Source organism: Triticum dicoccoides, chromosome 4A (assembly GCF_002162155.2).
Source record: "Triticum dicoccoides isolate Atlit2015 ecotype Zavitan chromosome 4A, WEW_v2.0, whole genome shotgun sequence".
Classification (NCBI taxonomy): domain Eukaryota; kingdom Viridiplantae; phylum Streptophyta; class Magnoliopsida; order Poales; family Poaceae; genus Triticum; species Triticum dicoccoides.
Window position 1 is genome coordinate 311504726 of NC_041386.1, and position 10568 is coordinate 311515293.

Consider the following 10568-nt stretch of genomic DNA (forward strand, 5'->3'; position numbering starts at 1 on the left):
TGCCTGGTTGCTCTGGCAAGTAGGGGTCGTCAACAGCGTAGTCGATCGGGGCACCAGCAGTGGTGTCAGTCTCGTAGTCTACCGGAGAGAAGAGGGGGAAGAAACAATGAATACAATGCAAACAGATGCATAGCGATGCATGACATGACAATGAGCAGTGCTAGGTGGGCCCCAACGCAGTAGGAGGTGATACCGGCGAAGGGGGAAAACATCCGGGAAATATCCCCGTTGTTTTGCGTTTTCGGACAAATGAATAGGAGGGGGAAATTTGCGTGTTTGCTATGCTAGGGATGCGTGGCGGACGAACGGGCTGCGTATCCGGATTCGTCTGATCGTTCTAAGCAACTTCCATGTACAAAGTTTTTCCATCCGAGCTACGGTTTATTTTTATATTAATTTTAAAAGATTTAAATCATTTTTAACATTTATTTAATTATTTTAATTCAACATTATCCAGAATAGCGCTTGCTGACATCATCATGACATCAGCAGTCAACTGTGACCGTTGACCAGTCAAACTAACAGATGGGGCCCATTTGTCATAGACTATTTAATTAACTAACACTTAATTAGTTTAATTATTGATTAGATTAATCTAATTATGATTAATTAACTTATTTTTTTTTGTTATGTGGGCGGGGCCCATATGTCATAGACCCATAGGGCCTTAGCAGGTTTGGTCGTTAGCGGGTGTCGGGCACAACCTGATTTGGCGCAGCGGGCGCTGTGGGCACCTGACAGGGCGGTGCGGGGTGCCGGCGGCCACGGCGTCGGCCAGGAGGCCAGAGCGGCGCATGGGAGAGGCAGCTGTCGGTGTTAAAACCGGCGGATCTCGGGTAGGGGGTCCCGAACTGTGCGTCTAAGGCGGATGGTAACAGGAGGCAGGGAACACGATGTTTTACCCAGGTTCGGGCCCTCTTGATGGAGGTAAAACCCTACGTCCTGCTTGATTTATTCTTGATGATATGAGTATTACAAGAGTTGATCTACCACGAGATCGAAGAGGCTAAACCCTAGAAGCTAGCCTACGGTATGATTGTATGTTGTCCTATGGACTAAAACCCTCCGGTTTATATAGACACCGGAGGGGGCTAGGGTTACACAAGGTCGGTTACAAAGGAGGAGATATACATATCCGTATTGCCTAGCTTGCCTTCCACGCCAAGTAGGTCCTATCCGGACACGAGACGAAGTCTTCAATCTTGTATCTTCATAGTCCAACAGTCTGGCCAAACTATATAGTCCGGCTGTCCGGAGACCCCCTAATCCAGGACTCCCTCAGTAGCCCCTGAACCAGGCTTCAATGACGATGAGTCCGGCGTGCAGTGTTGTCTCTGGCATTGCAAGGCGGGTTCCTCCTCCGAATACACAACGAAAGAATTTTGAATACAAGGATAGTGTCCGACCCTGCAAAATAAGTTCCACATACCACCGTAGAGAGAATAATATTTCCACAAATCTAATCTGCTGACACGTTTTGGCAACATGACATTATGCCATGGCCCGGTGATTATTCGAACCGTTTCCCTTAACTAGCCCCGCACATAACGCGAGGCAGTTTCTTGACACGTCTTGTCAAAGCAGAGATCGTGTCCCCCTTATTACGGGATTCTCATCAATACGGGCATGGGTAACCCAACCGCGCCATCGATTACGGCGCTTGGGGGATAGGCGAGTTTTACCAGGCTAGTGGGGGTGCATAGTTTCGGCCGCCCTTATAAAGGGACAAGGTTTAACCTTTTTCTACCCACGCCTTCTTCCTCCTTGCTCATTCATTCTTGCGCACTCGAGCTCCAACGCCCAAGTCCACATCCTTCTCCTCAACCTTCTCCAAACATGTCCGGAGCGGGAGGCAAGTGGATGGCGTCCTCCATCACGGAGGGACACATCAAAAAGCTGCGCAGGGCCGGATACCTGGCCACGAATATCACACATCGGCTGCCCACTGCGGGGCAGATCGTTCCTACCCCGGAACCTCACGAGAGGGTAGTTTTCCTCCACCACTTCCTCCGCGGACTGGGGTTTCCCCTCCATCCATTCGTCCGTGGTCTCATGTTCTACTATGGGCTGTACTTCCATGATCTGGCTCCGAACTTCATCCTCAACATTTCGGCATTCATCGTCGTGTGTGAGGCTTTCCTCCGCATCCGGCCCCACTTTGGACTGTGGCTAAAGACCTTCAATATCAAGCCGAAGGTGGTGGGAGGCCAACAAGCAGAATGCGGCGGAGGCATGGTGGGCAAGATGCCCAATGTTATATGGCTTGAAGGCTCCTTCGTGGAGACCATAAAGGGGTGGCAATCGGCGTGGTTCTACATCACCGAGCCGCGCGACACCAACTGGGTGGCGGCTCCCGAGTTATGATTCGGAATCCCCACGCGGCTCACCTCCTGGAAAGAGAAGGGCCTGTCCTGGGGTTCATCGGTGGAGCTGGACGGACTCCAGAAATGTATCCGGAATATGGCAGGCAAGAAGCTCAAGCTTGTCAACATAGTCCAGGTCATGCTCATCCACTGGATCCTCCTGTGTCAACAACGGGATTTCAATTTGTGGGAGTTCGACCCGGCCCAGCACCAGACTCTGAGCGAGCTCTTCGACACAATGCACAAGGACGTCTGGAGGTGTTGTTCAAGGGCGCCGAGGTCCCTCCCTCTCTCACCCAGGATCGCGGGCTAAGTGCAAAGCGCCTAGCGCATTCGGTGAGTTCTACACGTCTGGTAGGATATTTATTTCCCCTAGCTTAACCATGTGCGGGGGCTGAGCTCCATGCCTTTGACAGGACTGGGTGGAGACGTCGGGGCAGATTAACTGTCCGACCCCTCTGCCCGAAGACACTGCGGACGCTCTCCTGATGGAGACGCTAACTCCGGCTCCTTACAAGATGCCTGAGAAGACGAAGAAGGCCAAGGGAACCCGAAAGAGTTCCCTACACCAGGTGTTATCAGACTCATCGTCCGATAACTCCGCGACGCACTCCTCCCCCGAAGACGAGAAGGAAGATGAAGTTGCTCCCCCTCCAGTCGGGGGAGACAAGAAAAGGAAGGCCGCCCCAACCGGGGGGGCCGAAAGGGTCCAAGAAGGGAAGGACTCTCTTTCCGGACTACTCCACCACCGCCGTTGAAGGCGAAGACGAGTGGCTGCTCAGGGCCAAGCCCCTAGCGAAGTCATAAGTATTCAGATGCCAGAGTAACTCATAGCATACCTTTGTCACACTGCTTCTCCTAACGCCGAATTATGATTATGCAGACCGCCACGAGCCCGTATCGACGTATCCTCGTCGGACGGCTCCCTGGGCTCGTCGGATATGGATAGCGATCCACTTCCGACTGCCACCTCCCATTGCCTGACGGACAACGCCGAGGTGTTGTCTCCAGAGGCACCGGGTCGAGGGGAAACAGTCCCGGAGGCGCCTCAAGGCGACCTTCCGGACTCCGGGAGCAGAGGGAGCAAGGCTCCCGAGGGCTCCGAGTTCGGCCCTCAGTCGAACACTGCGCCGGAACCTCCAGTGGTTCCGGATTCGGGCAGGCGGCCTCCATCCAAAAGGGGCAAGACGCCTGTGCCGGTGACCTCTATCCATCCAGAGGCACTGGACAATCTGCTGGGAGCGCTTCGCAGCGCTTCCATCGACGAGGAGCACCGCACTATTATGAGTGCGGTGGTCCAGAAGGTTTAGTCCGCCAAGAGCGGACTGAGTGAAGCCTGTGCCAGCCTTCTAATAGGCTTTGAGGTAAGTATTTGAAATATAGGAAAAATATTACCACATAGACAGTAGCCCCTGATGCTCTGTTCAGTGTTCACAAAGACAAGCCGAATAGAGGATCAAACAATATCACAGGAGTCTAATATAAGTATGTCTATATGCGTATGCAGGCTTCATTGCTGGCCTCTGCTGCACTGACTACGGAGGTCGCCGCACTGAAGTAGGACCTCGAAGGGTCCAAGGAAGAGCTCGGCCTTGCCAAGAGGCAGCTCGAGGAGAACAAAGGTAAGTAGTACCTAGTCTATGGATATATATAAAAAGAATGTTATTGCAAAATGACAGGATCATCATAAATTTGCCAGGGGCCACGACCGAGGTGGTGACCCTGAAGCAAGCGCTATCCGAGGCCGAAAACAAAGCGGCCCAGGAGTGCACCGAGCGGGAAAAACAAGAGGCACGGGTGGGCGAGGTGCAGCAAGAGCTCCACGCTCTCGTGACGAAGCACGAGGCGTTGGAGCTTGACTTGAAGACGCGAGAGTCCGAGCTTGCCGCGGCCCTTGAGAGTGCAAAGAGTGCCAAGGCCGAAGCCCAAAAGGCCCTCCAGGAGATTGATGCGATGAAGAAGATAGTAGCGGGTAAGGATTTCTATATGCAAAGCAAGCATGTGAAAGTAAATTACTTGTTACTTACCCGAATCCGGAGCTCTCCAGGAGCATTCGCAGATTTTCCTCGCAGCGTGTCGGATGCCGCATAGTTTTACCAGGTCGAGGAGGGAAGCTCAATGGAGAAGCTATTCAGGTCTCAGTATACTGGGACCGAACACCCGATGCCTCTGAGCGACCAGCTGAAGCAACTGGTTGAGCTGCACAAGGCGGCCGAACAGGCCATGAAGGGCTTTATAGTCCGGATGTGGCCTGGCGAAGCCCTTCCCAACAGCTAGTTCAGCCTGGTAAGGCGGCTTGTGGATGCCTGCCCGTGGCTGGAAGTCATTAAGCGGTCCATCTGCATCGAAGGCGCACGCCGGGCTTTCGCCCGTGTCAAGGTGCAATGGGCCAAGATGGACGCCGTGAAGCTGGTCAAGGAAGGGCCGCCTGCAGGCAAGGAGCATCGTCACCCCGAGATGTACTATGAGGTTGTCCGTCTCGTAGCGGACCAGTGTGCAAAAGATGTGATGTTTGAATAAACTTGCTCGTGTAATCCTGTATTATGAAAACTTGTTCATATGCGCTATGCAACGCTTGTCTGCATTTAAAATATTACCTTCTGTTCGGCTATTTATCAAATATGAGAGATGGCTAGTTGTCGGCTTCTACCCCCATGCCACGAGTGCTGGGGTGTTCGGGATAAACCTGAGCACTCTTGTTCCCATTGTTGGGTCCTTCGAGGGAGGTGCTCAGCACAACGAACAAGGCAATCAGACTATAATGTGTTATCACTCTCACTTAGCCATATAATTCTATAATTTTAAATTTCGGCGAAGCCCCTAGTATTCAGAAGCCTGAATTCGGGGCGCAATACAAGCCTTAAGCCGGACAGGGCCGACTCCTCGCTCTAAGCAGCATAAGTCTTTAGGGACTTGAAACCTCTCGAACAGCGACCAGTCTCTCGCCTTATCATGATAGTCAGTTTTATCTTTCTCTACTGAGGTGCTTAGCCCAGCAGAACCGGGGCACAATCGCAGTAGTTCTCCCAGTGCTACCTTAGCCGATATAGCGGAACATAAGGTACCAAAACATGGGAGCCGGGCAAACCCAACTATTGACCCAAGACATGATTCGGAGCTGATGCATGTAATGCTATAAGTTCGGGGTGCCGCACTGTCGAAAGTGTTCGGACTTCTCACGCCGCATTATGGGGTATGCTTAAGCCCCTAGCGTATTGGCCGTACCAGTGTACAGATGCTAGATGTCGTGAATGAACATATATATATATATATATATATATATATATATAAAGGAAGAATGCAATAATAGTCCTAATGCTATGCATTGTTTATTCAAAAAAGGTGCGTTAAAGCAGAATGATACAAGTAGTGCGATAAGCAAAAAGTAGGACTATTTGACATGTCCCTTCCAAGGGCAAGCTGAGGAATAGTATTAAAGCAAATATTTCACTCGTTATCGTAATCCACCTGGGAGTTCCATGGTGTGACGTAGCTTTCTGCCTCCTTGGTTGCCGCATCATGTGTTCGGCAATCATGCTGCCGGACAGTCTTTCCAGAGATTAAAGTCCTGAAAGAGAAAAATAAAAAAGCGGGAAGCCCCTAGTGCGGTTTAAGTCGCGACTTGGAGCGTGCCGCAGTCGTGCCCCCCTCCCCGCCTGTGCCCATGGTATTTTTAACGCGCAATTATGTACGTGTGGCATGGATTTCGCCGTTTGGCTGGGACTGGGGTGGGGGCCGCATTGCTATGCGAGCTCGGAACGTGCCAGGCGGTCCAGGTGCCGATTACTCCGGGCGCGCTTGAAGGTGTCCAGGTCCTTAGTCGCCGAACTAGTGGGTTGCCTTAAGAGGCTGCTTTGCGCTTCTGCTGCGAGGGCCGCAGTGTGTTCCTCCGTGCGGAGAGAGCACTCTGTGTTTCCATTGACTGTTATGACCCCCGAGGTCCTGACATCTTGAGCTTGAGATATGCATAATGCAGTACCGCATTGAATCTCATGAATGCGGTTCGCCCGAGCAGTGCATGGTAGCTGCTGCAGAACGGGACTATGTCGAAGATTAACTCTTCGCTTCGGAAGTTATCTGGGGATCCGAAGACCACTTCCAGTGTGACTGAGCCTGTGCAATGGGCCTCTACACCTGGTATGACACCTTTAAAGGTCGTTTTTCTGGGTTTGATCCTTGAGGGGTCTATACCCATTTTGCGCACTGTGTCCTGATAAAGCAGGTTCAGGCTGCTGCCGCCGTCCATTAGGACTCGAGTGAGGTGAAATCCGTCAATGATTGGGTCTAGGACCAGTGTGGCGAATCCGCCATGACGGATACTAGTGGGGTGGTCCCTGCGATCGAAGGTGATCGGACAGGAGGACCATGGGTTGAACTTTGGGGCGACTGGCTCCAACACATATACGTCCCTGAGCGCACGCTTCTGCTCCCTCTTGGGGATGTGGGTTGCGTATAACATGTTCACCGTCCGCACTTGTGGGGGGAAACCTCTTCTGTCCTCCGGTGTTCGGCTGCCGGGGCTCCTCATCGTCATCGCTATGTGACCCCTTATCTTTGTTTTCAGCATTTAACTTGCCGGCCTGCTTGAATACCCAACAATCCCTATTGGTGTGGTTTGCTGGCTTGTCGGGGGTGCCATGTATTTGGCACGAGCGATCGAGTATACGGTCCGAACTGGACAGGCCTGGAGTGCTTCTTTTGAATGGCTTTTTCCGCTGATCGGGTTTAGAGCCTTTGAATCCGGCATTGACTGCCGTATCCTCGGTATTGTCGCTGTTAATGCGGCGCCTATGTTTGTTGCGACGTGACCTACCATTGCCGTCCTTAGTATCCGAAGTACCATGGTTCTTTGATATGTTATTACTGCGAGCCAGCCAGCTTTCTTCTCCCACGCAAAAGCGGGTCATGAGTGTCGTGAGGGCTGCCATAGATTTTGACTTTTCCTGACCAAGGTGCCGGGCTAGCCACTCATCGTGGATGTTGTGCTTGAAAGCTGTTAGGGCCTATGCATCCGGACAATCAACGATTTGATTTTTATTTGTTAGGAACCGTGTCCAGAATTGCTTGGCCAATTCTTCTGGCTGCTGAATTATGTGGCTCAAGTCATTGACATCTGGTGGTCGCACATAAGTGCCCTGAAAGTTGTCGAGGAATGCGGCTTCCAGATCTTCCCAACAACCAATGGACTCTGCTGGAAAGCTGTTGAGCCAATGCCGAGCTGGTCCTTTGAGTTTTAGTGGGAGGTATTTGATGGCGTGTAGGTCATCACCGCGGGCCATGTGGATGTGCAGGAGGAAATCCTCGATCCATACTGCAGGATCTGTTGTGCTGTCGTATGATTCAATATTTACGGGTTTGAAACCCTCTGGGATTTGATGATCCATTACTTCGTCTGTGAAGCATAGGGGGTGTGCGGTGCCTCGTTACTGTGCTATGTCGCGACGCAGCTCAAATGAGTCTTGCCTGCTGTGTTCGGCCCGGCCGGACTTACTTTTACCGTATCCGGCGTGACGATTATCATCTTGCATAGTGGCACGCCCTCGTGATCCGTAGATCGATCTTACATGTTTTGCTTTGTCCTCCAATACGTCTCGCAGTTCTGGCGTATTTCCCCATGCCTTTTTATTTGAATGACGTCGGGGTGCGGGCTGAGCTTTTGGCTGGAATGTTTCTCTGTCGTGGCCACGAGGTGGCCGATTAGCTACGTCATACGCCGGGGATGTAGGTTTCGGTGCTTCGTCCTCCAGTCGGGGTAGCAGCCTGCACTTTGGTTAACTCTTGGAGGGGCGTTCGAGTTTATATTCCTCGACCGCCAGGACTTCAGTCCATCTGTCTCCTAGCAAATCTTGATCAGCTTGAAGCTGTTGCTGCTGCTTTTTCTTAAGGCTATTTGCCGTGGCTATAAGCCGGCGCTTGAAGCGCTCTTGTTCGACGGGATCCTCTGGCATGACGAATTCGTCATCGTCGAGGTTTGCCTCGTCTTCGGAGGGAGGCATGTAATTATCATCCTCCGCCTCTCCATTTGCCGCTCTCTTAGGAGGGCTGGCTCCTCCATCCTCCTGCTCTAAATCTTGCTGAAGGGGATTGTTGTTGTCTTCGGCATTGTCCGAAGTGCTATTATCTCTGGTGCCAGTATGACCACTTTTGCCTTGGAGGGACTTAGAGCGGCGCCGCTGACGCCGGCGCTTGGGTTGCTTCTTGGAGGGGTCATCCTCCGTTGTCTCATCGCCATTGCCTTCTTTGGGTGTGTCCACCATGTATATATCATATGATGAGGTGGCTGTCTAGTGCCCTGTGGGCAGTGGTTCCTCTTCGACTCCCGCATCGTCATCCATACCGTCGATGTCTTCGGAGTCGAAGTCGAGCATGTCGGTTAAGTCATCGACAGTGGCTACTAAGTGGGTGGTGGGTGGGCGGCGAATTTCTTCGTCATCCGCATGCCAATCCTGCCGGACGTAGTTCGGCCAGGCCTCTCCTGACAAGGAGAGAGGCCTTAATGAGTTCAGTATGTCACCAAAGGGCGAGTGCTGAAAAATATCCGCGAAGGTAAACTCCATGATCGGCGCCCAATCGGATTCGACAGGAACGGGCGCAGGCGGTTCGGAGTCCGTGGCCGGAGAAGGATCCGGCAGTTTGGCAACACGGCTTTCATGAAGGGTAAGGTTGATATTCGGCTCGATCGCCGCTGAGGATACGGCCTCCATGACGGGGTCCATCCACCCGTCCATGGATGGCGCAACTGGCTCCGAATTGAGGCTCGGAGCGGCTGCCGGTGCGATCTCCTGAATACGGTCCGATGGTAGAGCTAAATCGTACTCATCGTGACCGCGTGGCGCACAAGGCAGGGGCTTGAATCCGTCGAAGATCAAGTCTCCGCGGATATCAGCCGTGTAGTTTAAGCTTCCGAACCTGACCTGGGGCCAGGGGCGTAACTTTCGATCTGCTCCAGATGGCCAAGCGAGTTGGCCCGCAGTGCGAAGCCGCCGAACACAAAGATCTGTCCGGGAAGAAAAGTCTCACCCTGGACTGCATCGCTATCGATGATCGTAGGAGCCATCAAGCCTAACGGCGACGACACAGAGGAACTCTCAATGAAAGCACCAATGTCGGTGTCAAAACCGGCGGATCTCGGGTAGGGGGTCCCGAACTGTGCGTCTAAGGCGGATGGTGACAGGAGGCAGGGAACACGATGTTTTACCCAGGTTCAGGCCCTCTTGATGGAGGTAAAACCCTAAGTCCTGCTTGATTTATTCTTGATGATATGAGTATTACAAGAGTTGATCTACCATGAGATCGGAGAGGCTAAACCCTAGAAGCTAGCCTATGGTATGATTGTATGTTGTCCTATGGACTAAAACCCTTCGGTTTATATAGACACCGGAGGGGGCTAGGGTTACACAAGGTCGGTTACAAAGGAGGAGATATACATATCCGTATTGCCTAGCTTGCCTTCCACGCCAAGTAGAGTCCTATCCGGACACGAGACGAAGTCTTCAATCTTGTATCTTCATAGTCCAACAGTCCGGCCAAAGGATATAGTCCGGCTATCTGGAGACCCCCTAATCCAGGACTCCCTCAGCGGCCATCGCGGCGAGGGGCTGCAGCAGAGGGAGCAAGGTGGTGCGGGGTGGCACACAGGTTGGCCGGGGGCGGTACGACGCAGGGGTGTCGTATCGCCCAGGATACAACATTCCATATTTGCAACTCCGACTCTTGCTTTTTCTGGAGATGCGATATGTTACTCCCTTCGTGGTTGGGGTTTTGTCTTTCGTTTTGCATTTTTGTTCAAGTCATGCATTTCATATCATGGCATCATGTGCATCACATTTGCATTTTGTTCGTCTCATGTATCCGGGCATTTTCCCCGTTGTCCGTTTTGCAATCCGGCACTCCCTCATGCACCCGACGCACCCCTCTTGTCTCTTTTCGTGAGCGGGTGTTAAACGTTCTCGGAATGGACCGAGATTTGCCAAGTGGCATTGGTACACCACCGGTAGACCGCCTATCAAATTTCGTTCCATTTGGAGTCCGTTTGATGCTCCAACGGTTAACTGGGTAACCGTGAAAGCCTCTTTTGTGTTGCAGCCCAACACCCCTCCAAACAGCCCAATAACCCATCTAAACCCTCCATGTTCTCCGCCGCCGGATCACGATCGTGTGGGTGAAAACCGCACCTCATTTGCACTCTGCTAGCTCCCTCTACAT